Raw genomic sequence first — 27,282 nt, 5'->3', positions numbered from 1 at the left:
TCGAGTGGGAAGGAGTGCCATGGGCCTTTGCCTATTGAGTTTTCATCAAAGTAATTTATTGATCAATACGGAGAACATGGCTAGTTCAGCGATTTCGTAAAAAATCACCATGTGTTGGATGCAGGGAACACTTTGCTGCGTTGCGGTGCGCAGGACTAGGCAGGATCGCCTGTGTTTTATGCCTTCTGGGAACTGGGCCCTGGCAGTTACATCTCTGTGGCTTTATCTTCGTGACACCAAAACATTTGGATGGCGAAGAAAAATTATGGGCCAGTCTTCCAGATGTTTTGTCTACCCGGCAGCGAATATCAAGATGTTTCCCGCACAAGGTCATGGCAACAACAGACCTGGACCCCTGTGAACACGGCAGGGAAGGGGGAAGGTGCACGAAACGGACTGGCCCTGAGGCCCAGGGCTATGCTCAAGAAGGATGGGTTTGCATTTATTAAGCACTTACTGTTTCCCAAGCTCCCCCCCCCCCCCGCCCCGACCAACGCTGAGCGTGTTCAATACTTACCATTTCTATTTGCACTTTCAGTTGAAACAAATGAGGCTGATTCTGTCCCCAAATCAAAGACACGGCTCCCATCCACATGGGACTTGGAGGCTTCTCTGAAGCAGCTTGGACTTAGAATTATGACCTGGTAAGGCAACCTGTCCCCTTCCCCCCCCCCACCCCCCGGTTCCTCATGTGCAAATTGAAGGGTCCTCAGTCTTGCTCTGCCTACAATATTCACTGCTGTGGGGGTGGGGGCTGGATAAAGCCAACTCGCATGAGGACACCTGGCAACTCCAAGAGAATTTCATCACTAGCCCGGCCTCAGCCAGAAACACATGCTCACAGACCTAACAGCAGGTAGATCCAGATGACATCCAGTCTGCCTCCTCACCACCAATCTCCGGGTGCTGTGATAAGTGTGTGCACTCTTTCTCCAGATGTGAGAACCCCTAGCAGGTACAAAGCCTGGCTAAATCCCATTTACTCCAGGGATCAGGCACCTTGAGGTCACCCAAGCTACTCACCTGGAGCCCCTGTGCCCCTGCCCTGCTCCACGCCTTGGTCTGCAGTCCTGGTCTCCAAGCCACACTGTGGCGGTTTGGTTCAGGTGTCCCCCATAAACTTGGGTGTTCTGAATGCTGGGTTCCCAGCTGATGGAGATTTGGGAATTAACACTTCCTGGAGGCATGTATTTTGGGGGACAGACTTATGGGTATTATAGCAAGTGCCCCCTTGCCAGTGTTTAGCACACTCTCCTGCTGCTATTGTCCACCTTATGTTGGCCAGTGGGTGATGTCCCCCCTCTGCTCATACCATCATTTTCCCCTGTCATCGTGGAGCTTCCCCTCGAGTCTGTAAGCCAAAACAAACTCTTTTTGTTTCCCCAAAGCTGCTCTTGGCCAGGTGATTTCTGCCAGCAATGAGAACCTGACTGAAACAGTAATGTTGGTACTGAGAGTGGGGTCAATTTGCTGCTAGACACCTACCTGTGTGGCTTTGGCCTTTTGGAGCTGATTTGCAAGAGGAATGTGGGAGGATTTGAAAGCCTGACCTAAGAGACACCTTGCAGTGCTATAAGTATAGCTTGATGGACTATTCTGGTCAGAGTTGAAAGACCTGAATGCAGTAAGAACTATGGACTGTGAGGTTTGGCTTGTGAGGGTGAGAAAGAGCTTTGTCTGGACTGGGCTAGAAGCAGTTTGTGTGAGAGGCTTACTGTTATACCCATGTCCTGAGAACTTGTGCAGGGTTGTTTTGCGTAGAACCAGAGTGGTGTGATAAGGGGAACATGCAAAGAAAAAATGAAATCTTTGAGTGCCCATTCAGCTGCAATTGAGAGATTACAACCCTTGAGATTGGGCTGACTTGCAGTGGAGCAACAGGAAGAATGTAGACTCTTTTGAAAGGGTTGAGTGCTCAAGAAGTGTCCTGTTCTTCAAAGTCTGCTTTACCCCCTCCCCCACCAATTAACAAATTGGCACCCTACCCGGTATTGTGGACTATAAGAAATGCAGGAAAGAGAGGGTCATTGAATTTGCAACACAGTCTTGTGTTTTGGAAATGGCCATGGGCAGTATGAAGCAGGTTTGCTGGATGCCTGCATGGAGACCCAATGGAGTCATGAGGATGGACCATGGGTTGCAGTGGAGACCCAGTGGAGATGCTGGGACCATGAGATGGCTGCTAAGGAGATCCCCAACCCTGTTTTAGATTTTTCTGGGGCTGTAAGTAACCTGGCCGGAGGGGCAGAACTGGAACTCCAGAGACTTGTTGCTGGTTAGAATTACCGGACCTGGAGACTTGTCACTGACTAGAGTTGGTGAAGTTGGAGTTACAGAGTTTGATGTTCGCCCTGTTCAACTCTTGTATTGATTAAATAGTTCTTTGTTATGCCCAATGTTATCTTCTGCAGTATGAGTGTTTATTTTGTGCCATTTGGGTCTTGGGGGGATTTTTTTTTTTTTTTGGTATTATGGCTTAGTTAAAAGACCTTGGATTATGGGGATGTTTGAACATCATGAGGATTGATAAAAACTATGGGGACTTTTAAAGTTGGACTGAATGCATTGCATTTTATATCATGTATGGATATCAGTTTATAGGGACCAGGGGCAGAATATGGTGGTTTGATTTAGGTGTCCCCATAAACTTAGGTTTTCTGAACGCTAGGTTCCCAGCTGATGGAGATTTGGGAATCCATGACTCCAGGAGGCAGCATATTGTTGGGGGTGGGCTTATGGGTGTTATAGCCAGTGTTCCCTTGCCAGTGTTTGGCACACTCTCCTATTGCTATTGTCCACCTGATGTTGGCCAGAGAGTGATGTCCACCTTCTGCTCATGCCATCATTTTCCCCTGCCATCATGGAGCTTCCCCTCGAATCTGTAAGCCTTTTAAAATAAACCCTTTTGCTTCCCCAAAGCTGCTCTTGGTTGGGTGATTTGTGCCAGCAACACACACCAAGCACATATATGAAGGAGAGACGTTGCCGGAGCCTCTGGCTGAAGCCAGCTCCCAGGAGGATGCAAAGGGGGCGGGGGGAGTAAGCTCTAAGCCTAAAAGGGCCAGAGATACCCAGTCTCCAGAGTAAGGCTGGCCGCTGCTTCAAATCAGCACCGTCAGTACCAGCTGGGGGTGGTTCCTGGAGGAAGCCAAAGGAGAACGTTGGAAAACCACCTCCACCATACCTCGACTGAGGCCCCGTTCTCTTGCCAACCAAGCCCCAAGGCATTATTGACTTTACCATCACAGAAACAATTTAAGGGTAGAAAGATTTGTTTGAGATCATAGTTTCATAGGGTTCAATCCATGGTTGCTTAGCCACGTGTGCTTGGACAGAACATCAAGGCAGGAGGGAAAGGTGGGAAGGCTGGTCTTCATTCCTTGCGGACAGCAGATATGACACATGCCCCACAAAGACCCACTCCAGAGACCTACTGCCTCCAGGCACAGTTAGACCCTGTTTTCTAAAAGTTCCACAGTCTCCCAAAGTAGCACCACCAAAATGCTAGGGGGCAAGTATTGCAAACATTAGCCTGCAAGGGGACATGTCACCTTCAAACCATGAGCCTATTTCCGTCCTTTGGTCGGGAGAGGCTCCTTCCATCTCTGGGATGCACACATGGAATTCCCATCTAGAATGCTTTTCCCTACTTCTTTTTTTTTTTTTTTTTTTTTTTAATAGGCAAACTCCTGCCAGCCTTCAGGCTTCGGCCTAAGCACCGCCTCCCAGCACCCTGCCAGTTCCCAAACCGAAGCCTTCTGGTCGTGTTCAGGCACCAGCATATGCTGTCACTCACAACTGCGTGTGTTCACTTGTTTGTTTGTCACTTGTCATCTTGAGTAAACAAGGTCCCAGGAAATCAAAAATAGAAGTCTGTCTCTTTGAATATTACTGTGTCCCCAGTGTCTAGAACTATACCTGGTGTAGAGTAGATACTTGAGCAACATGGAATGAAGGAGTGAGGAAGGGATAAGAGAGAGATGGGGGGGGGGAGACAGAGACGGCAGGGGAAGAAACCAGGCACCATAAACTAGACTGTCATTTCAGAGCCGGCAGGGACAGATGTGTCTCACCAGTGAGTCTCTTTGGTGCAGGCTGTCCTGTCGTGTGAAGAGAGTGAGGAGGTCTCACTCACAGGATCTGGCTCCTCAGGAAAACTCCCACCAAGTGACTGAGGGAGCCCCACTCTGCACCAGGCAGGTAGGCACAGCTCCAAGCATGTTGCACGCGGCACCTGGCCAACCTAAGACAAAGCACTCCAGTGGGGACAGCAAGGGAGTCCAGAGACAGGTAGGAGGAGAGCGAAGAGATTCCCCTGGAGGGGGGGCAGCTCTAGCATGCTTGGGCCTCCCCTTTCACTAGGAGGTGTCCTAGCCCTGCCAAGTATTCAAGGACTTGGCTATCCCCTGTACCAGAACCCAGAGCTTCCTGTCTTCTCCTCCTCCTCCTGCTCCCTGTATGGATCTACCTCAATCACTGGCTCTCTCATTCTGACTCAGTCTTTATTTCTCACTGGTATCATAATAGGAGGAAAAGATGATGACATCAAAATAAAAGAGAGACTGATTGAGATGGGGAGGGGAGATGATGGAGAGTGGAGTTTCAAAGGGGAAAGTGGAGGTAGGGAGGGAATTTCCACGGGTCATTGTCTACAATTATGGAAGTTGGCAATAAAAAGCAAAAGAAACTTTTTGAAAAACTTAAGCAGCGATACAGGAGCCGGGCGTGGTGGCGTACGCCTTTAATCCCAGCACTTGGGAGGCAAAGGTAGGAGGATCGCTATGAGTTCGAGGCCATTCTGAGACTACATAGTGAATTCCAGGTCAGCTTAGGCTAGAACAAGACCCTACCCCGAAAAACCAAAACAAAAACAAAACAAAAAAGCAGTGATACAGCTGGGCACAACCATGCAGGTTGTAACCACAGTCCTGTGAGACACGGAATCATTGGAACTGGAGTGAACTGGCAAGCTCTGAAAACAGTGAGAGACTCTGTCTCAAAGAAACACAGATGAACAATGGAGGAGACACCAGACATTCTCTTCTCTCTCTCTCTCTCTCTCTCTCTCTCTCTCTCACACACACACACACACACACACCACATGCATATACCACACACATGTTGTTGCAGTCTGGTTCGCACTGCTGGTAGAAATCACCCAACCAAGAGCAGCTTCTGGGAAAAAGAGGTTTATTTTGGCTTACAGGCTTGAGGGGGAAGCTCCATGATGGCAGGGGAAAACGATGGCATGAGCAGAGGGTGGACATCACCCCCTGGCCAACATAAGATGGAACACAGCAACAGGAGGGTGTGCCAAACACTGGGATGGGGAAACTGACTATAAAGCCCATAAGTCCACCCCCAACAATACACTCCCTCCAGGAGGCATTAATTCCCAAATATCCATCAGCTGGGAACCTAGCATTCAGAACACCTAAGTTTATGGGGGACACCTGAATCAAACCACCACAGTCCCATAGTTCTTTATCAATTCCAATGGGATGTTCATATATCCCCATAGTTCAAGATCTTTTACCTGAGCCAATTACCAAAAAATAACCTCAAAAAAACCCATAATAGCACAGAATAAAAATTCACACTGCAAAAGATGGCATTGGGCATAGCAAAGAAACATTCAACCAATACAAGATTTAAAACAACCAGAGCAAACATCAAATTCTGTAGCTTCAAGTCCAACAACTCTAGCCAGTGACAAATCTTCAAGTCCAATAATTTTAACCAGCAACAAGTCTCTGGCATTCCAATTCCACTCCTCCAGCTAGGCTACTCACAGACCTGGGAAACTTCATCGGGGCAGGCTGCTCTCCTTGGCAGCCATCTCGTGTTCCCGGCATCTCCACTGGATCTCCACTGCAAGCCACGGTTCATCCTCATGGCCCCATGGGGTCTCTATGCAGGCAACCAGCAAACCTGCTTCACACTGCCTATGGCCATTTCCAAAACACAAGACCGTGTTGCAAACTCAATGACCCCCTCTTTGCAGCATTTCTTATACTCCACGATACAAGGTAGGGTGCCAATTTGTTAATCCAGGGGGGAATAAAGCATACTTTGAAGAACAGGACACTCCTTGAGCACTCAGGCCCCTTCAAAAGTGTCTAAATTCTTCTTGTTGCCCCAGCACAGGTCAGCTAGCCCAGTCTCAAAGGTTGTAATCTATCAGTTGCAGCTGAATGGGCAATAGTTCACCCAAAGATTTTTCTTTTTGTGCCATATCCCTCTGCTCACACCAGTTCATTTCTGTGCAAAGCAACCCTGCACAACTTCTCAGGACATGGGCATAAGAGCAAGCTTCTCACACAAACTGCTAGCCCAGTCCACGCAAAGCTCTTTCTTACCCTCATAAGCCAAACCTCACAGTCCTTAGTCCTTACTGCATTCAGGTCTTGCAGCTCTGACCAGGATAGACCATCAAGCTGTACTTACAGCACTGCAAAGCATCTCTTAGGCCAAGGTTTCAAATCCTCCCAAATTCCTCTTAAAAATCAGCTCCAAAAGGCCAAATCCACACGGTCAGGTGTCTAGCAGCAATCCCCCTCCTCAGTACCACTTTACTGTTGCAGTCCAGTTCACAAAGCTGGTGGAAACCACCCAACCAAGAGCAGCTTCTGGGAAAAAAGAGGTTTATTTTGGCTTACTGGCTCGAGGGGAAGCTCCACAATGGCAGGGGGAAATGATGGCATGAGCAGAGGTGGGCATCACCCCCTGGCCAACATAAGGTGGACCACAGCAACAAGAGGGTGTGCCAACACTGGCAAGGGGAAACTGGCTATAACACCCATAAGCCTGCCCCCAACAATACACTCCCTCCAGGAGGCATTAATTCCCAAATCTCCATCAGCTGGGAACCTAAATTCAGAACACCTAAGTTTATGGGGGACACCTGAATCAAACCACCACACATGTGTACATACAAGCAAAGAAAAAAATCAATGTCTAAACATCAGCCTCCCTTTCTAGCATCAAGGCATGATGAAAGCCAGGACATCTCCACCCATCTTGTCTTGGACTCCAGGCTCAGGAAGCAGAAAGCAGTGCTACTCAAAAATTATTATATTTTCCCTAACTACTTCCAGAAGTCCTGGAGTGAAATGGCTCAGGGCCAGGCTCTGAAGCTTGGCTTCTGAGGTGGGAATCTGGCTCTGTCACCCGATGGCTGCATGACCATGGGCAAGTTCTTAGATCAGAGGTCACAACTTCATCTGTAAAACTGGGTATCTATATCACACCAGGGGTATTGTGAGGACTAACAGAACATACAGCACATACATTTAAGTTCCGGAAACACTATACCTGGCACCATATAGTAAATATTTGATAAACAAGACTGGCTTCAATCAAGTTCCTTGGTTTGAGTGTTGGCCTGAGCCAATGAGGGAAGGTAGTTCTGTCAGCATGGAGAGAGACAAAAGAGGAGATCACAACTCTCTGGGGTCCAGGTGCTACAGCAAAGACCACAAAGATCACCCCTATCTGAATGGCTTCTTTCTTTTTAGACCCTGGAGGGAACCCTGTAAGGCAGTGCCATGCCTCCACGGCTGACACTGGAACAGGAAGGACATGGGCGTGTGGAATGTCCATGCCGCTTTATGGGTAAGCAGGTGTGTGTGTGACCTCCTAAGGGCTTGGAACAATGTGGGCCACTGACACAAACTTTTCCAGAAGCCGAGCCTTCTCTGGCCTGTATGGTCACTGTCATTTCCCTGGAGTCAGGATCTGTCAGTTCCCACGGTGAGTTAGGGCCAGAGCACTTGGGGCGGGACAGCAGCCAGATGGCCCCTCCCAGGTGGTATCAGAAGCAGGCCACTCACTGCCTCCCCATACCCACCCCGACACCCAGCACCATCAGACAAAGCTCATTTTGTCACCAGAGAGGAACCTGCTTGCAAGCCAGAAAAGCCAGATGTCTAGAATCCCAAACTGGAAATGTTGGGAGTCTCAGGATCCCTGAGTTTGGATTTAGGGGAATAACCCACATATCCAAAGTATACCCCAGCAGGCAGGAAAGCAAAGCCAGCCCCGAATGCCAAGAAAGTGAGAGCCCCTGTTTGATCCAGAACTTAATCCATGAACATGGAGCACTGGAGTCCGGCAAGGAAAGCACTTCCCACCCTCATCTGAGGCTTCCTGATGCCATCTGCTCCAAGGCGCCAGCAGGATGACGAAGGTGGCAGGACCAGGTGAGGCAGGATCTTCGGGGCTAAGGCTCCGTCACTGACATGCAGTCAGTCACCTCCTCACGACGTCCTCAAAGGGTACTTGGCACCGGACAGCCCGCACTTCCGTGATAAGGCCCCCGCGGCTGGAGTGAAGATTTCCCTAGCCTGCGCCTGTCTGAAGCAGGGAAACAGTGTCTGACTCCATGCCACGATTCCCCTCTCTCAATTCCCAAACAGAAGGCTGCGGCTTGGTAAGCCTTTCTACAATCCGGGAGGGAACACCGACCAGACAGGAAAGGGGATGTGCCTGTTCCGTCATCTAGGCCCCGCTAGTCACTGGGACTATATTGGAGTGATGGGCCACTGTAAAGACCACAGGGAGCAAACAAGAACAGAGGCTGTTCAAGGCTCCTGCTGAGTCCCATGCCTGCACTGTGTCCTCCTGCCTCAAAGACAGGGCAATGCGAACAGGATTCAGAGCAGATTCTCTACCCAGCACACATCCACTTAACTTGGGGATGCTGTCCCTCCCCCCCCAACCGCAGCCTCAGGGGCTGCCAGCAGGCAAACAGATATGCCCAGTGGAGGCAGGCAGAAATGAAGCATGACAAAGCTGTCCCTGCCACCTCAAGGTGGAGGTGTCTCACCTCGTCTGTCTTACGTGGGTCTGTGACTCAAGCTGCCGTGCCAGTCACTTACTAATCACGACTGTGGGCCTCTCTCAGGCAGCCGCGGGAAGACACAGGGGAGCTGGACACAGCTAGGAGGCAGCATACGGACTTGGGGGTACGTCATCATAGTAGCATCTTGGTTACCCAAACCTGAGGTTCCAGTTCCTCACCTGGAAGGTGGAACCAATCCTGCTCCCCGAAGAGTCATTGTAAGGGTTACCTGAGATTGACAAGGGTCTGGTTACACAATGGGAAGATGACAGACTGAGGCCAGATCTCTCCCGGCCTTTGAGACAATAGGAAAGAGGAAGTGACGCGGGAGAGGTAAGAGGGAGGAAACAAAAGAATAAGTCTTCTCTGTCTTAAAACCACGGGTCCACAAATACTCTCCCTTGCCCACTGAACTCAAGTTAGCCATAAGCGGGACAGGAAGCAGCCTGGAGCAGGAGACGGCTAGAAGGCAGGATGGAAACTACAATATGTGAAGACACACAAAAAGATGAGGGTTGGGATGATGGCTCAGTGGTTAAGGCCCTTGCATGCAAAACCTAACTACCCAGGTTCAATTCCCCAGTACCCATGTAAAACCAGATGCACAAAGTGACATGTGCATCTGGAGTTCGTTTGCAGTGGCTAAAGGCCCTGGCGTGCCCATTCTCTCTGTCTCTTTCTCTTTCTATATACTTTTCTCTCTCTCTCTGCTTGCAAATAAATAAAATATTTTTTTAAAAGATAAGAAACTAGAAGCTGTATGGACAAGTATCAATTTCTGAATGATGACTAACTCAAGGCAGCCTGATTCAATTTAAAATTGAATTGATGGGTGAGGCAGAGATAAAGTTCAGAGAATTCTTAAATTCAAGCACACAGGCTTGTTTCCATGAAAAATGAGCACACAAAAGGTGTTGTGTTGATCTGTTCTAATAAAAATGTATCTTAATCTGAAAGCCTAAAAGGAAAACAGCCCAAGGCAAGTATAAGGTCCACAAGCTTCGGAATCCTGAGCTCCAAAGCTTCACGTGGAGTGAGATGGCTTGTGCGGGAGAGAATTTCACTATGGATGAGAACAGTCAAGGGGAAGGTTGCAGGAAAGGACAGGACCCACTGCCCGCGTGCATCCCATGGGCTTTCTCGTCAGGTGGGGCTTCCGCTTCCACTAACTAGGCATGAAGTAGGAGAAAGAAAAGACTCCGCAGGAGGCCAAACAGGACCCGTGTTACCAGTGGGGAGTGCAAAACATGGACACATCAGAGTTGAAAGTGATGGGCTGTGCATGGTCCTGGCCACATTGCCCTTGGCTGAGGAGTGGACAGAGACAATCAGGAAGGTCCTGTAAGCAGTCCCCCTCCCAACACCCTCACCCCTCACATCCTTGGCCACCTAGAGACAGAGCACCAGGGTTAGTCCCTGCAGCTGTGACAGCTGCCAGGAAGCAGTGTCCTGGGGGGTCTCAAGAAGCCAGGGGCCCTCACTGCGGGGAACAGGAAGGTCTGGACTAAGGGAAGAGAAGCAGGAGTTGCTGGGGACAGTGAGCAGCCAGTGGGAGCCCCTTCTCTTGGGGCTGAACAGGCCCATTCACCTAGCTGCCTGAGCACTTGTAACCACGGGTACCGGGCAGGAGGCCTTAGCATGAAATAGACAGATGTGTCAGAAGACTGAATTATGTCACACACATACATAACATAAATGATGATTTCTCAATTAAAAATTACAAGTAACATTGAAGCGGGGCTCAGAAAATGGCTTAGTGGTTAAGGCGCTTGCCTGCAAAGCCAAACGACCCAGGTTTGATTCCCCAGGACCCATGTAAGTCAGATACACAAGGTGGCACATGCGTCTGGAGTTCATTTGCTGTGACTGCAGGCCCTGGTGTTCTCTCTCTCTCTCTCTCTTTCTCTCTCATTAAAAAAAAGATCACATTTCTGCTGGTAATAATAACAATATTAGCCATCAGTGAGCTGACATGAAGCAGGCTGTGTATATTTTCCTGCCTGTGAAGCGGGGCAGAATCCTCAGCTCTCAGACATGCTGTAGGCATGAAGTGACTGTCGGAAAGATGGTTGGCACGGTGCTTGGCATGTGGTAAGTCCGAAATGGGCTCCTGCTGTTGTTTGCGTTCACACAGTGACACTGTGCTTGCAGGGGCGATGGCGGCCGAAAGCAGGAGGGAGGCCAGATCGGCATGGGACTGATGCTCCTGCCCACAAGTCCTACCTACAGCCCTTGCGCATGCGCTGCGGACAGGGGTCCCCCACCTCCCCCAGCCCACAGAGAGACTCTGCTCAGCCAACCATGAGCTCCTGCCCCCCCTCTCCTAGGAAACCGTAAGGGTTTCAAACAGTACAGAGTCTCTGTCATTCTCTTTTCTCAGGCTTCCCGGCCAGGTCCTCAGAAGGACCTGAGTCTTATTGCAGGCCCAGGTGGTGGCCAGACACACAAGGCCCTGCCTAGCTACTGGAGGGATTTTTGAGGGGAGTAGCATGTCCACCCTTAGGCAACAGGGGGCAGAAGGTACCTAGGGCTTCCAGGTCAAAGCAGAACACAGGTGCCAGGATGCCAGGGCCCTCACACATGCCACTACTCAGGGCAGAGAGGCAGTCAGACTTTGGAGGAGAGCTTTGAACAGGGAGTCACGATGCCATTCTGTCCACGTGCCTGTCCTTTCTCCCCTGGACCATCTAAACAGCAGTTTCCACTCTTAGCCCAGCAGCCACCGTCACAAGGTCACCAGGGTAACTTCTCAGAGGTGCAGATCTGGTTAGATCACTTTCCCCAGTGCCCTGGGGATAAAGCCCCGCCTCCTTATGGAGCTCAGAGGATCCTGCTGGGGCCATTTGTTCCCCATCCCCTTTGCTCACACTTGACTTCTTGGAGGTTTCCAACACTAGTTAGAAAACATACAAAACTGCTGGGACTTGACCATGCTTCTGTACAAAAGCTAGTAGTTTCAGTTTGGCTTGCATCGCTGCCTGCTCTCTGGATGTTTGAACATGTTATACCTGCTAACCCAGAACACATCTCTCTCTCCCTATCACCTGCACCAAAATGTCCCTTCCTGATGCTTCCTGTCTTAGCCCAGAAGTCCCTTCCTAGGAGCTGCACCTCCTTCCTGGAACAGTCTTTGATATTTGCCTTTCCTTCTAGAAGGCAGGGTTCAGGAAGACAAGGATCCTGTGTGCCCCACTCACCCTTGCAGTCTCAGATCCTGGCACAGGACCACCACTAAGCATGGGCACAGTAAAGCCTCACCAAGTGAAAAAAAAATGCCCTGAGATTGAAGCTCTGACTCTGACCTTGGCCCTCTGTCTCCTTTACATGCCAGTCTCTGCACCTGCGAAAGCCAGCCCCACGGGCCAGAGAGCGATGAGAACCCAGCAAGCCTGGGTCCGCGGTCTGCTTGCCATGACACTGCTCAGAACTGTGGACACCTCCTCGCTCTCCAGCTGGCTGCAGTCACTGGTCTCCTAGCTGACCCATGGCTCTGCCATGAGAGGAGCTGCAGAGTACGTGTGCAGGCAATAAAATAGCCCGAGGAGAGATAGCTTAGCAGTTAATGCACTTGTGAAGCCTAAGGACCCAGGTTCAATTCCCTGGTACCCGTGTAAGCCAGTTAAACATGCATCTGCAGTTTATTTACAGGGGCTAAAGGCCCTAGTTTGTGTGTTTCTCTCTCTCTCTCTCTCTCTCTCTCTCTCTCTCTCTCTCTCTCTCTCTCTCTCTCTCAGTAAATAAATAGCCTAAGCTCCAAGTAGTGTTGCCAACCACCACCTTGAGTTTGGCTTCCATCGGGTTTGCAGAAGCCTGAGCTGGCATGACCTTGGTCTTTGAGGGAACTTGGAGAACCTGGATGTCTGCAGCATTTTCGGTGGCACGGCTGGGTAGGACTAGAATTTCTCAAGGAAGAGACTCTGGGGCTCCTCTGTGGCAACCCTGGCCAAGCTGTGATGACATCCTCATTACTACTCCCCACACCCGAGGCATCTCACTGAATCGTCAGACAGCATTGAATATGAACTAGTTAGGACTGACCATCACCCTCTGGCCCCAATTCTTCAGGGACCTCTCAGGCCATGTTTGCTGCCCTCCCCCCATGCTACAGACCTCAGAGATGTAGGGATGACCACTCCTGCCTTCGTACCTATAAATTCTGGGCCTTTGAGCATCTTTCAGGGTATTCAGTTGTCAAACTTGTGCAATGGAGACAGCACAGAGCACACCTTATTCCTCTCCACAGAGGAGACCAGTGGGAAGAAAGCTAGAAGAGCACCATGCAGCAGCCCCGGGCCTTCTTCCCTGTGACTTTAGACCCAGTGTGGGAGCAGAGCAGCTCATGCGGAAAGCGACCCTTTGGCCATGAGCTGGGCTGGAAGACCGTCTGCCCCTCCCAACCCTGGAGGAGATTGATGTCTGCATGGATGGACGGATCACTCCAATGTATTAGGTAGATAAAAGAATTGATTATTCCATAAATCATTGTCTCCATGAAAAAATGCCCAATTTTTTAAGAAAGAAAATATTATAAATCTGTCAAAGCCCTTGTGAGTGAAAATGTAGCCATATCAACATAATTGCCTGAGATCTTCTTTGCTGCTTTGCTGCGGCCCAGAAAGAAAAGACCCTGGGACAAATGAGTCCAAAACCAGAGGCCCTGCCTTCTAGGAGAGGGCATACCACGGGCCAGAGGGATTTACACCGTCATGGGAAAAACCTGAGTTAGCTAGAAAGAGAAACCATCTCAATACCATCGTATTTCTTGGAGACTTCAAAATTGGATGCTAGTGTCTTTTAGCAAAGTTAGGTGCAATTCTACTTAAGCATAAGAAACTGGCCAAAATGAATCACAGAGGAGCTGGAGGATAAGGGTGAGAGCACCCAGTTAGAACATCAGAAATAAAGAGATTATTTGGAAGGAGCAAGAGCAGGTGGGAGGGCAGTAGTCAACAGGAGAAGGAAAACATGTGGCTTCCTTGCTAGACCTACTGTATGACTTTAGGTTTACTTCTGACTCTCTCTGAGCCTCATGACTTCTTCCTAGGACATGAGGAAGAAGCACAGGACTATAGCGTGACCTGTGCCTAGTTCAGTGTAAGGGACTGTGTTTATCATTGAAGATGACCTATATGGACCTACTATGTGCTCACTGAGACATTACTTAGCCCGGGGAGGTAGATATGCCCCATCCTCACCCTCTGCAGTCCCCTGTACAGCATACTCTGAAGCATAGAGTGGGTGCTCCATAAAGCTTGGTGAATCAATGACTCAGCCCAGAATTCATATGAAAAAAAGACAGGAAATAAACACAAAATTACAAACGGCATAAAAATAGCCACATTTCTAAAGCAAAATTTTTTCCTGTTCTTTGAATCTTAAAGAACACGGCAAAAAGCCCCAAGTTCCCTGATACCAACATTTCTCAAGCCAGGACCCAGAAGCTCCATCTTTTCAGGTGCCATAGCCGCTTCCGCCCTGCCTGTTCTAGGTCTTTCTAGCAGCTGTAGATTTCAGGAGGCCATCTTGACTCTGAAATCCCTGGGGCTGTCTTAATCAACCCTCACTCCTGTTCAGAGACCAATGGCAACTCCTCCCTTATTCTGATGCAGTTTGACTCCTCTGGCCCTTTGGCTTCTAATTCAGATGCTCCTGGCAGACTCTCAGTCCCCTGGAGATGAACAATCGTTCCCTTGTCCTCTGAGGTGTGTGGAGATCACATACAGCCTGCTCTTCCTATCTGAGGGATACCTTGGTCATCCCCCCCCACCACCATCACAAGCTTTCTCCAACCTGTCCAGGTGGTGGAGCACCTGGATCTGGGGCTCTTTGGGGGAATGCCACCACGCTGTGACACATTTATTTCTCATCACCTGAACGGATGGTAATTTTATTTATTAGCAGCGAATAAGGTTCCATTATAGCTGTGCAGGGCTCCATGGCTCAGGAAATAATAACACAGAAAATACTTTTAAAGAAATCGCATTTAGCAGGATAAAAATACATTACGGAAGCCCACTTACCAAATGCAATGTGAAAGATGACTCCAACAAGCTGAGCAAGGCGCTCAGTATCAGGTGTGATATCTGACAATGGAATGCTCACTCGTTTTGTCATCTGCTACTGCTCCCTAGCAGACAAGCTGCACAAGGCACCGAAGATTTAAGAACAATTTATGGGAAAGGGAAAAGGGGGGAAAACTCTATCCATAAGCTTCATCCTCCTTAACAGTGCATTACGGGGCTTGAACAAGCACCCTTTAACAGTTCTGCCTCTTCCTAGCCAGCTGTGTGCCTCATAAAGACCCAGGTCTGATCTGTGAACACCAGAGTCCGAGAGTAAAGGCACTGGAAAACAAAACGCCTGTTTGGTGACACTTTACAATAGCCACATCACCTCTTCTAGAAAGAAGAGCCAGGAAGTGACTGATGGCTGCCCTTCCCATCCTGGGGTGGGTGCTCTCCGTGGTGCTGAATGCAAGGTCAAGGGTGACCCTTCATCCCTTGCCCCTTGGGAGTCACACAGGTCCATCCATTACCTAGAGATTTTTGTAAGCATGTACAAATCTAATCTGCATTCTCTCCGTGTGGAAATATGCTCCGTGGGTATTTTTCCATATGGAGAAAAGACTGGTCTGGGTAGATTTCTTAACACTGCTCATTTAACCAGGCATGCTAGAGTGGACCTGACCCCCACCCACACCGGAGACTGAGACAGAAGCACCACTTAAGCTCAGGAGTTCAAAACCAGTCAGGGACACACAGTGAGATAAGTAAATCTACAACTGAACAGCCGTAAGTTAGCACACACACACGTGCATGCATGTGTAAGAGAAAGATAGACTGGGCTCTTCTTGATAGACAGAGGTCAGTGGAATGCTTGTCTCCGCGTGGTCCACTCCATGATTAACCAAGAGACATAGACAGGTCATTTTTCCTGCTGTATTCTCAGTATCCTAGTCTGAGATAGATGAGGATAAAGAGGTATTTCTGTACCTACAACATGTGTGGTACCTCTACCGGTGTTCCAGTTCCTCTGTGGACTCCAAGAGCAGCCAATGTGATGACCCTATCTGGTCCCTGCTCCTACAGAAAGACTTCCTAGATTCAGAAAGAAAACCCAAGGCTCTGTTTCTTTCACAGGAAACCAGGAACTCAACCTCTGTTCAAGCCTCCCCCAGCCCTCAGTCCCTGTGGACTAGCTATAATTCAGCTGAACCTGAGAGTTCACCCATATTTTATTTACTGATTCAATGTTACAAGACAAGTAAAATAGATATCTGTCACTTCTATTAGACCGAGCAGGAAAAATGCCAGTGTTGACAATAGGCTCTTGCTGCTTGTGGTGTGTCACATTTCCCCCAGGAAGGGACCCGAGAGAAGGGGAGAGCTGGCCTTGGTGGGGGACAGTCCAGTCCTGCTGCGTTTAGGAGAGTAAGAACAACTCCACTGCAAAACCGTGTCACTCTCAGCTATATTTCTATGGCATACAGACTTACCCAGACTGTTAAGAACAGGGATGTGGTAGTTTGAGTGTGCAATGTCCCCCATAGCCTCGTGTATGTGTGATTAAGCCTCACAGTTAATTCCTAGCTGGTGAAGTTTTAGGGAGTGGAGACTTGCTGGAGGAGGTACATGGGGGAAACCTTGAGGCTTATTAGTCCAGCCCTACTAGAAACGGAAACAAATCCTTTCCTCCCATGAGCTGCTTCTGGTTAGGTGTTTTGTCCAACAAGAAGGAGGTGACTGTTACAGTGTATCATCACAAAAGGCCTCAGTTTCCCACCGACCTGAAAGACTGTTGTCGTTCATCAGCTGGGCGCAGAGAAAAGCAGCTGAATCCCAGCTCGAGGAGTCATCTGGACAGCCAGCTCTCACAAGTGCACACACTCTCACTTCTAGCACCCGGTAGGAATGACGCAGGCTAAGTGGCTCGGGTTGACTGCACTCATTCGGAGTCTCCAGGGTGACTGCTGAACTCTGGTTACAGCTCAGCTGTCATGTCAGCCTGTTGTGTACACATCCTAACGGGATCCAGCAAGGTGGTGACGGCGACGTGGAGGGGCACGTGATCTATGACCAGCAGTCGTGCCTAGCAGCTGTCCAGAGCTATCATCCTTTTGAGGACCAGACGACACAAGCTCCCCGTAGGAGCAGCTGAGAGGCAACAGGGACGAGTGGAAAAAGAGGGAGAAGGGAGGTCCAAAACAAGATGGGAGGATCACACGACTGCAGCTCAAGTCTCTTCTCTGTTCCCTGAAGAAAGTCATGACACAAAGCAGGCAGCGGGTGGACTGTCCAGCATCAGGCTTGGAAACGAAGGGCTCACCTCCCCAAACACCGCAGCTCCATGCAGTGCACTATGTAGACACGGTCTTGGAATAGAAGTGAACAACCAGGTATGTCAGAAGAATGTCATAGACATCATGAGTACCTTAACTCTATGGAAGAATGCAAACACCCTTTCCTGAAATCGTTACAGGCAAAACAGGAAAAAAGTATTGAAATGAATGACGAGGCAGTTAGGTCTTCTGTCCACACGACCACGTTCATCAAGTATCCATTTGCTCAACAAATATTTACTCATCATCTACGCTGAGCCATGCACAGACTGTGCTGGATGCGCAAGGCAAAGGGGAGAAGCCGGCTGTGGTTTTTGCCCACATAGCGCCATCTCTGAGGCCAATGGAACAAGAATACAGTGAGTTTGACAACAAGAGATGTACAAAGGACTTTGGGAACTTGCAGAGAGAGTGAGATTTAAAAAAAAAAAAAAAGCTTCCTGGGGAAAGATATGTGTTAATATGTGTGAGCAAAAGTTTTCCAGAAAGAAAGGCAGAGCCAGGCTGGGAAGAAAACTCAGTTGATAAAGTGCTTGTCTCATAAGTATGAGGCCCTTAGTTGGATCCCCAGTGCCCGTATAGGATGCTGTTGCCTGTAACCCCATCATTGGGAAGGTGGAGACAAAAGGGTCCCTAGAGATTGCTGGCAAGCCAATCTAGCTTAATTGGTGAGCATGAAGCCAATAAGAGACTCTGTCTCCAAGAGACATAGACAATGTTTCTGAGGATAGCATCCAACATCTTTTGACCTCCACATGCACCACACACACGCGTGTGTACATACATACATATGAGCACACAGAGAGAGAATAAAAATATAAAAACAGAGATGAAGCCAGAGAGGAGAGGGAAGCAGAGCCTTATGAGGGCTCCAAACATTCAGTACTTGGAAAGGAGGGTGTAAGACTGGAAAGATGGCACCTGAGTGCAGAGACGATGACCAAAACAAGCAATGAAAAGGCCTAAGGGTGTCAGGAAGCTGATGGCTATTTGGAATTGATTAAGGCACAGAGCTGTGGACCCAAGACCACCTGCTTAACCCAACAGATACTGACGTCAGCCATGCCCTGCACGTGACGGACATCCCTGAAGTAAGGAAAGGCAAGCTACCGGAGGCTACAGTGTGATGCGACGTGCCAGACAACAGCATGGAAGTGCCAGCTCCTCACTGCTCAGAACATTTCATCTTGACCACAGAGCCCAGGAGGGAAGCCACAGGGACTTCACGCCACCTCCCAAGGATGGAGCCAGGGGTACAGTCCAGCAGCAATGCCTTACGATGCAATGACAGAACCCACTGAGGACAAATGACAGGCCTGCCCTGAGGCTCAGAAGTTTAACCACCAGCAGGAAGATGAGAGGAGTTATAGATTGGCAGTTATTCGTGTGGAAAAGACCTCGTGATCTCACGAGACCATCAGCTCCATACAGATCAATAGAGCAAAATGGCTGCTAAAAAGCCCGAAATAACCAGAGGTTATATTACCAGAGACCAAAGCTGAGATGCAAGGAGGTGATACGTTTACTTGTTTCCATAATTAAGCAGTCTAGTGGCTAGTTCTCAACACCATGCTGGTGGAATTGGGCATCTGTAGTACAAAGAAATTCCTTTATATTCATCAGGTCCATGGGCAGGGCAACGGCACACCCCAACCACAATCAGGAGGCAGGGTGACCCTAACGGGAGGCGGAGAGGTAGGCGTTATTGAGTGTCCACCATGAGCAAATTCTAAGTGCACTATAGGCATTAACTCACTAATCCTGACCAAAGCACCATGACATGGGAATGACCATTACTGTTAGTATTTTGAGGGGGAGATGTCATGGTTTGTCTGAGATTACACATTTGGGAAGTCAACAAGGCAGGCTGGTTCACACAATTTCATAAGGAGAAAGCTCTTGTCCCCGTGGCACAGGTGAGGAAATCTGGACTTAGACAGAGTAAGTGACCCTGTACTAAAGATACCCAAATTTGCACAGCCAGGAGGAAAAACAGACACGTGAAACCGAGACAGATAGAATCCTGCAGGGAGACACTTCAGCTTTTCAAGGCAAAACTAGAGTATGCTAAAATATTTGCACTAAGGAATGGGCAGAGCTTGGCTGGGAAGATGACTCAGTGGTTTGTTTTTTTTTTTTAAAGCCCTGAGTTCAATTCCCAAGACACCCATATGAACTGGACACAAAAAGTGGTCCAGGCATTTGATGCTCCTTTGCGTTGGCAAGAAGCCCTTTTGTAAACACACACACAAGTAAATAAATGGGCAGAGCCCAGAAGTGGCACCCTCCCTGTGATAGGTGGAGCTTAGTTACAGATCAGCTAGCCCCGTATGTGCATGGAGGTGCTCCACAGAGCTGGAACAACACGTGGTTCCCAAGGTGAGCATGTTGTAATCCCAGCACTCCAGAAGCTGAGGCAGGAGGATTACCCAATAGTTCAGAGTCAATCTAGGATACAGAGTGAAAGAACCTATCTCAAAACAAAACAAAAAAAAAATATTTTAAGTGTGGTTCTCATCCTTTTTAAATCTGGAAACCTATTAAAAATGCAAAATCTTAGATCTCACCCCAGACCCACTGACTCTCGGGTCAGGGGTGGGGCTCTCCAGTCTGTGTTTGAAGAGCACTCCGGGTGGTCCTGGTGCATGCTAAGGTTGGAGAAGCAGAGGCCCAGGATGACCTGGGAGGAGCTCTGCAGCTTGGATTCTGTGATTCTTCACCGCAGTCAGGGAACGTGATGCTCGCGGCCCCGGGAAGTCCTTGGCTTCCTGCTCCAGCTTTTCCGCCCAATTGGGCAGCTTTTTGGAATAGCATATTTCAGTTCTGCAAAGCAGAGGCAGGACGGCTTTGCAGAGGTCTCCCTCATTGGCGTATTTAAAGAGCTCATCCCTGCGGTTGTTCTGAGAACTCTATAAACCCCCTCCCATCGGCAGCTCGTCTGCATCTGTCCCTTGAATAGCTCAAGACTTAATTGTCTCCTATGGATCGGGAACCCTCTTGACACAGATGGAAATCTTAGCTCCTCACTCCTTTTCTCCCTCTGCCGTCCTTAACCACCATTCAGCAGGGAACCAAAGGATTTGGAGTAGAGGCCCCACCACTCCCCCCAGGATCTCGCTGGGCTCATTATCTCCCATCTGTATGATCACCACAAAGACTCTCTCCTCCCTAGCTTTTGCTGGGCCCTTCATTACCTGACATCTCCTGAAAGAGTCAGCGGTGCCTGGTACCTGGCACCCAGCCTCCAGCCATAGACCCTCTGTGGCCTCCATCGGCTTGTCCAGAAGACAAGATCACCAAGCTCCCCATCTAGGAAGGAGCTGGCTAATCAGGAGCCCCCAGACCAACCCCTTTACAGCATCTCCTCACCATCTCCAGGGTCCTCCCAGCTCTGAACACATGCAAAAAAAAAAAAAAAAAAAGATTTCAATTAAATCTCAGCAAATGCAAAGCAGCATCCCAGGCTGCAGGCGTGTGATAAATAATGGTCCAGGAGTGTCCTAGGAAGGGCACCTCTCTTGCTCTTGTAATTGGCACAGTGGTTGTAGTTGCCTATTCCGTGTTGGGGAAACACTGGTACATGCACGATGCAAATACCACAGGCGTGCAGCACTGGCGCCAGGGTTAACACAAAGCACGGAGCACGCGCATCAGAGCTGAGTCTGATGGCAGAGGCGCAGCCCCCACCCTTGGGAAACCCTGCTTTCTGCCTCACGGTTATTAAACGTCAGGCCCTGTGTGAAGGGCTTTACCCACTTCATCTCCTTTAATCCTCCAGGCAGCCTTATGAGTACTATAAGGCTCAACCATGCAAAGTTTTTGTAGGTCAAAAACAACGGGATAGAAGCTTCCCTAATATTAATCCTTCTATCTCACTGATGATGAAATAGAGGCTCAGAGGGGAAGTGACTCTCCCAAGGTCACACAGAGAGCACACACAAGTAGACTCCAGCCCAAACGGAGATCAGCAGCATCTCATCAAAACCGAGACCCAACACTTGGAGACACCAAGAAAAATAAATCTGCAAGTAAACCTGGATATAAGGTGTATGAGACCTAGATTGATTTCTACGTGGAAATGTGAAAGAACAACAACAAAAAAATTTTGCCCATCAAAGTCACCATGAAATATCTCATTTCTGAAATATCCATTCTATTTCTTGGTAGTGATGGGGGAGGGATGGCCTGGGCACCGCTGGGCAGCTCCCTGTCTGAAGCAGGTGGCATGCACACACACGTTAGAGAAAGCCCAGATCCTTCCCCAGGCCTAAGCACAGACAAGGTCAATAACACTAGCAAACAGGTATAAAGGTCAAGGGAAGCAAAGAGAGGGGAGACCGAGCTGTGACAAGGAAATGCCAGCCTCAGAGGAGGAGAAAGATCCTGGACCCTCAAGGTAATTTCAAAGGCAATAAAAGAAAGTGGGGAGGGGAGGTGAGGGGGTGCCTCAGAGAGTTCTGTGGCTTGGCTGATGTGAGGTGCGTCAAAAGGGGAAGACTAGCAAATTCAAAATGACCTGTCATGTTCAACCCCAGTGCTCTGTCCCTCCCTCTACCCTCCAAACCTCACTGCACAGAATTCGGTCACACTGCCCAGCACCACTCAGCCCAAGAAAAAGGAGGAACCAGGCCATTATTTAAGGAGGTGCTTAATATTGCCATTAGTATTGAAAGCACAGGTTCCCTACCTTTTGGGAGCCTCCTTAAATTCTGACACCTCCCTAGCCTAGCTCCAGTCCACTTTCTGAGCTGGAATTCCTCAGACTGCTGGTGTAGCAACAAGCAGCAGCACTGGTCTTTGGACCCACTTAAGGTTTTATTTTTTTTAAGATATCACACCTCTCTGAACACAGGACAGAGGTGTTTTTCTATTTCCCCACTTTGCAGGCAGGGAAACAGAGGCCCTTAGAAAAAATAACAAGATCCCTCTGCCCGTACCAAGTCCAAATCTGTCACTGCTGCAGTGAATGAGCAAATCAGCCCTGCCCACTGTCTGTCCCTGGCAGCCACCACCCGCCCCACATATTGCCCACCAGGCTTATGAGCTCCCCACCAGACAGGATCCATTTAGAAGATGGGAATGTGACTTTTAGAAATAGAACCACCATGAAAAGTAGCAATAGCCTCGAAGAGATGCTGGGAGAGAAGAGAGGATGAGCCCAGGATGGGAAAGGGAAGGTGAGAGAGCACAGAAAGGACAAAGAGGGCCCAGCTACCTTCTCTTGCCAGCTCACGGAGGTGGGGGACTGGAGATGAGGAAGAGACACACACTGGGGACCCTTGGGGTTCAGATCTGGGGCAATGTCTTTGAGTTCAGACTGGTATTTTGGAGATCCAGGAACAGAGGGAGTTCAGCAAGTGGACAGGCCACACTCTAGGAAGAATCCAGCCTTGACTTAGGGCTTGGATTAAAGTCCTGGACAGAATCCAGAAGCCAAGACCAAATGTGGCATTAAACAGTGTAAGAGCGTGGATCCCACAGTCCATTTGTTTTCCCTGGAGGAAGCAACTAGGGCGCCAAACACCGGCACTGATGGGGTTAAACCTGGCACAGCCCGTCCCTGATAGCCGGCCAAACAAACCTAAACCAGTATTAGGTTCAGGTTCAGCCATGCTCAGCTCCCAGAACCATGGGTGTAGAGGGGCCTGCATTAGCCCCTTTGTCCTCTCATCCTCTGATGACAGAGCTGGCTAAACACACTCTGACCTAAAGGCAGTCTGACCACAGCTCGAGTCCTCCTCCACCACTTCCTGGCTATGTGATCCTGGGCAAGTGAGTTCACTCAATTTGGTTTTTCCATCTGCAAAATGGGCAAAATGCTTGCAGCCTTGCAAAAGCTCAGGCAGATGCTAGAGAAAGAAGGTGCCACTCACTTTCTCCGATCACTCACTATTCGCACCCCCCCGCCCCCCGCCACTACTCCTTACTGTTTGGACGGTACCCAGCCCAGCCTGGATAAAATTGTGGCCAGGGCATTGTTGCTGTTTCCCCATTGTGACTTTGCTCCAGACCCAGGGTGGCCCCAGGTAGGAGCCTCCAAGACCATCTGAGCACAGACACACTGCCCTCTGGTGCTGCCGCGAGGAAATCAGCACCTGAGAGAGCAGCACTCCAAGGCCCCCAGCCCCAACTGCATCGGTTTCTTTTGTGCGCCAGGCCCTCAGCCTGAGCAGCACAAGCCAACGTCTACTGGATGCTGACCCCAGAGGAAGGCCCTGTTCTCGGACATCAGTCTTCTCTGTTGCCAGGCAGGACAAGGGGACCCCCCACCACCACCCCGCCAACCCCTCTGCTTGATCCATTGGTGTAAATCATCTCTCAGTGACCTCTGGAGAGTCCTGAGCAAGCAGGACAGGGCTGGGACTATGGGGAGGCAGGGCAGGCAAGGGGAGCTGATTGACAGGATGGAGGAGGCTTGACCTCAGTGGGTTAGAAATGGTCCCAGCTACAGAACACAGATCTCCCAGAACAAGATCACCCCAAGACTGCAGCCTCACTTGCATCAGCAGCCTTGAAGGGGAAGTTCTAACCCACACAGGGGCACCTGTCCTTCTGCTCCTACAGGGAGTTGTTTCTAGGCCTGGGACACAGTGTGTGCGAACATAGAGCCCTCCCCCCAATACACCCACACACATAAAAAGGATCCTAAAACCAGCCTAGCAGCCTTGCATTGTGTAGGGGTAAGAAGTAGAGAAGAGTTCCCCAAATCAAATCCGTTGCAAAACAGCACAGTGGGTGGGACTTCTAAAACCCAGCTCCTCTTGCAGGGGCACACAGGCGATCCAGGAAAAGCTTAGCCTGGCCTGGCTCACCCTGCATAACCCACCTCCCAAACCTCAGGCCATCCTGATGTCAAAAAATCTGTTTAGCGCAGTGTGAGATGCCATCAAGAAGAAATTCCAATCCAGCTGAAAAAGAAGACGGGAAGTCTGAGCTGACAAGAGCTGCTGGGCTGAAAAGTAGAGGCAGAAATTCCTCAAATTGATGCTTTCTAAGGCCCCTCGAGCCACTCCCAGGTTTTGTCTGAAGCTATTTGCTTCCGGAGGTGGGGGGAACCTTATTGATCTTCATTCAGTGTCTGTCTGTTCCTATACAGCGCGATGTTTCAGCGCCTCACCAGTTGCTGAGAATTTCTCATTGTTTTACACGCAGTGGCTCCCAAACTCCAGAGACAAGTTGTTCAGGGTGATGTGAGTGAACTGATGAGAGGAGTCCCCGGATTGGGCTAGTTTGGGGACTCTGGGGGAAGAGCCTCTCTCCCCTGGGAAGGGCTGCTGAATGAAACCTGCTGGGCCCCTGCACCTTCAGAAGCAGCTCAGGGCTTCACAGCCAGTTCTCGGTCTGTGGATGTTCTCAGTCCAGAGCTGGGCCGCCCTTCTCTCCCCTACCCCAAACACCTGCTTTATGTCTCTGCAGTCATTTGGCTTTGGATTTCTCCGCTGGCTGGCCAGAGCTCATCACCAGCCACTGAGCTCCATGTTATCCAGAAGGCTTCCCCAGATATTATCACCACCGCCTGGTTCCCATTTTCAGACTCCAAGCTCGTCTTCTACCCTCCTGCACATCTGTAATCCCCTGGAAGAAATAACTATAAAACCTATGGTAACATTAACCATCCCCACCAGCAGGCACTGAAGGACATTTTGAAGACCACAGGATATGCCAGCCAAGTTGTTTACATATTGGGAAACTGAGGATGGGAGAGGGAAGGAGAGTATGATTTGATCAAAGCGGTTCAGTGAACTGACAGCAAATGTAAGTAGAAAACCCACCCCCACCTCAAAGCTCAGCACCCCTCCACTTCAGCTTCTGGGTCATGCAAACTGGAAGTCCATGTCCCCTTTGGAGATCAGAGAGGCCCGTTTGGTGGAGAGGACCCTGTATGAAACAGCTTGCTGCAAGTTAAAACTAGTATCCATCCAAACAACAATAATGATGACAATAATAATAACAGAATGCAGAATATGCATTGCAAAGCTTCAGTGGCAACCCTTGATAATCACACACAGAATACATCTCCCACATATTCATATAAAACAATCAATGATCATTTTTTTGCCACAGACTACAATCCAATTACTCTCTCTCCCTCACTCTCCTTTGTTACTTGCAAACCATCCAAGCAATCAATGCCTTGACCTCTCCCTCTGATAGACACAATTACAAAAAGACGGAGCAATGCAATTCATCTATTCAAGATAGATTGTTTGAACACTCTGTCACACTGCTGAGCTATCCATCTCCTTGTCGAAGAGGAAATTTCAGCCCCCAAAAAGGGCACAAAGAGAGGGGGCGGGTCCCATGCTCCTCAGTCCAGAGAGCCCCTGCTTGCACCTGCAGGTAAAACCTTTCTGGGCCGGTGCTCAGCAACGCCTGGCTGCTGGAGAAGGGATCTGGCTCTGAGATTAGCCAGCTCGGATAGAACGCACAGGGGATGCTCTGGTGTCCACTTTCCCAGGCCTCAATTCCTGCAGCCCCAGCCAGAATCCCAGGATCCCAGGGATGGGAGAGGAATGGAAAAGCGGGGTAGCAACCGGTCCAAGGCAGCATCTTTGGGGTACAGCATGAAATTTCTGTTTCCCCTCTCCTGCGTGCAAGCAATAACCCTCTCTTTCCACCCCCACCACATCCATGGTGGTCCACCGGTTCCAGCTGGGGTTCAAGCACAAGCCCAAGAGAGACAGAAGCTCAGCTCCCCAGGCTGCCCTGGAGAAGCCTTCCCATCCTCCACCCATCTGGCCCCCTCTCCAGCAGTCACATTTGGCATGGGCACAGCACCCCAGTCCTCGGGCTGGGAATCAAATGGGGCAGGGCTCTTGGATATAAATGGTCTGGGCCAACATGATAATTAATCCTGGGGCTTAATACGAAGAAGATTAGAAGAGAGGAGGGCTCTGCCATCCTTAATTGCACTATTACTCTGCATGCCTAAGAAAGGGCAACGGGTTTGGGGATGTGCACCTCCTCAGGGTAGTGAAAAGCCCCTATCCCAGTTCAATCCCACAGTGACATGGGGCAGGTGAGGACAGGTCATCTTGACCCTTTGCAGCCCATCTCTTTGGGGCTATGCTCACTTGGCACCTGTCTTGTCTCTTTGGGCCTCCAAAGATTTCTCTCTCTGAGGTTGGGTTGGGAGTATGCTCACCCCACCCTGGAGAGGGAGGATTTGAGAAGAGGCACTTGCAATGCAGCATCCTTAGGACTTAGGGTCTTCATTTTCTTTTTTCTCCCAAGGACATCACACCATGGAGGTCCCCCCAAAACAGAAGGAATGAGAGAAGGAATAAAGGAAGTGATGATCCACTGCTGAGGGAGGAAGCACGCCTGTCCCTGGACTGGTGGCCAATCTGGACGCTGGGGCTGGCAAAAGCTCAGAGATCAAACACTTTTTTTTTTTTTTTTTTTGGTTAGCCTGGAGAAGCCTAGGCCGCAAAGGGTTAAGCTTGACTGTGAGGGCTGTCCCCTGAGTCCCCTCCCTACCCCTGGCCTTCTCTGCCTCAGGGTGTGTGCCTGCCTGTCAGGGTCCTGGACACACACTGGAAGATGTGGGCCTAGCAGAGGGCTGGGCTATGCTCCCAGTCACAGACTGAGTTCAAGATGGTCTGGTTTCAGGAAGACAGCCAGCAAGGGGTCAGGCCCTCTGGGGTTTCCAATTGCCTTTTCGGAAAACCCACGAAGCCCAGAAACCCAAACTCAACATGGGTTCCCTACACCCTGGCTATACCGCTGGCGACCCAAAGTCCTCTCCTGGAAGAGTCGCTAAGGAGGAAGGTGGCCTTGGTTGGGTGGAGCGCTCCTGGCCTTGCACCATACCCTAGTGCCTCACAAGCCCAGGTGGCCCAGGTCTTTGGCCTGATGCGGGAGAGAGGTCCGCTGGGACAGAGGCTCCCCGCTTGGCCCGGCTCCATGCAGCCCCCGCAGGTAGGCTGTCCTGGGATTACGCATGGGCTCCAGCCCAACCCCGAGTGATGCCCGCGGGATGCTTTGGGCAGCCACAACAAAGTTAAAGCTGGAGTAAGAAATCTGCGGCGATAAGAGACGCGGAGAAGCCGGAGCCCCAGAAAGCCGCGCGCGCAGACTGCCAGCCGCCGCCAGCTGCGGA

At 49.9% G+C, this 27,282-nt stretch overlaps 1 protein-coding gene across 1 annotated transcript in view; it reads right to left on the bottom strand.

Moving 5' to 3' along the window:
• Positions 1 to 27,282, bottom strand: part of Grik3 (glutamate ionotropic receptor kainate type subunit 3) — a 249,535-nt gene that overhangs the window by 221,324 nt on the left and 929 nt on the right. The window lies entirely within an intron of this gene.

The sequence above is a fragment of the Jaculus jaculus genome, chromosome 5 (genome assembly GCF_020740685.1).
Source record: "Jaculus jaculus isolate mJacJac1 chromosome 5, mJacJac1.mat.Y.cur, whole genome shotgun sequence".
Lineage (NCBI taxonomy): Eukaryota > Metazoa > Chordata > Mammalia > Rodentia > Dipodidae > Jaculus > Jaculus jaculus.
This window is presented reverse-complemented; position numbering and strand designations above follow the sequence as displayed.